This window comes from Octopus bimaculoides, chromosome 2 (assembly GCF_001194135.2).
Source record: "Octopus bimaculoides isolate UCB-OBI-ISO-001 chromosome 2, ASM119413v2, whole genome shotgun sequence".
Taxonomy (NCBI): domain Eukaryota; kingdom Metazoa; phylum Mollusca; class Cephalopoda; order Octopoda; family Octopodidae; genus Octopus; species Octopus bimaculoides.
The window spans coordinates 103,618,027-103,619,342 of NC_068982.1; positions in this window are offsets into that span (position 1 = coordinate 103,618,027).

Consider the following 1,316-nt stretch of genomic DNA (forward strand, 5'->3'; position numbering starts at 1 on the left):
TGTATATATATATATATACACACACACACACACGCATACAGACACTTGCACACAACCATACACTGACTCATGAGCAGCTCGCATTCACTCACCTCCATAATGAACCCGTTTCAATACCCTCAACCCCCTTTCTCACATGCAATTATCTTCAACCCTTTCTTCTTTATCCCCGTTTTCCCCATATTCTAAATTTACAATTGAGTGTGTAGGTGTACATGTGAGTGTTAATGTGTATGCACGTACGGGCGTGCTCGTGTAGTTGCGCGCGCATGCATGCGCATGTAAATACCTGTAAGTACGTGTGCGAGAGCATGTGAATCAAAATTCTATTTAAAGTATGTTAGTGAGCTTATATGTATGCGCGTTAGCTTGTAGCAATGTGCGAACATATAAATGTATTGTTCCCTCTCTCTCCCTCTCTAAATTCTTTCTCTCTCTCTGTGTATGTGTGCGTGTGTTTACAAAATATGTCGACGTAGGCGAGTGGTTACATGGCACGCATGACTGCACACAATTTTATGTACACTCGTATAAGTGTTTTTTTAAAGTATGCTTGTGTAAGTGTATACGTGAATGCGTGTGTATGTCGGTGAGTTTGTACTTCCTTATGCTTAATATTTGCATCTACGTGTCTGTGTTTCTATGTATAAGTCTGGGCATGTATCCATGTGTATATATGATGTCCACTAGCGACCGAAGACGACCATCGCTAACCTTTGCCCATGCAAAACGCCAGCAATGCCCGTGGAGGAAGTTATTAGGTTGTCAAGAAAGTTCTTGCGGAATTTTTAATTTTGGTTTTAAATGACGTATTTTCAAATTAATTTTCGTTAAATTACTTTGACTTTATATATCATTCTAAAGTCCGTTTTCGCTCTATCTAATCGTGTTACTCCTTTTCTTTTTGAATAATTAGGCCATTTTTACTGGAACGTTGAATACAACATGGACAAAAAGCAAATTCACGCAATTTTCTTATTTCAGTTTAAGCTAGGCCAAAAAGCTGCTGAAACAGCTCGCGATATCAACGATGCGTTTGGCCCTGGAACCACCAATGAACGTACAGCACAATGGTGGTTCAAGAAATTTCGTAGCGGTGACGAGAGTCTTGAAGATGATAGGCGTAGTGGTCGGCCATCGGATGTTGACAACGATCAACTAAGAGCCTTAGTCGAAGCCAGTCCACGCACAACTGTTCAAGAGCTTGCTTCTGAATTAGACGTGACGTATACGACAATTTCCCACCACTTGAAAGAGATTGGAAAAACAAAAATACTTGAGAAATGGGTGCCGCACGAATTGAACGACAACCAAAC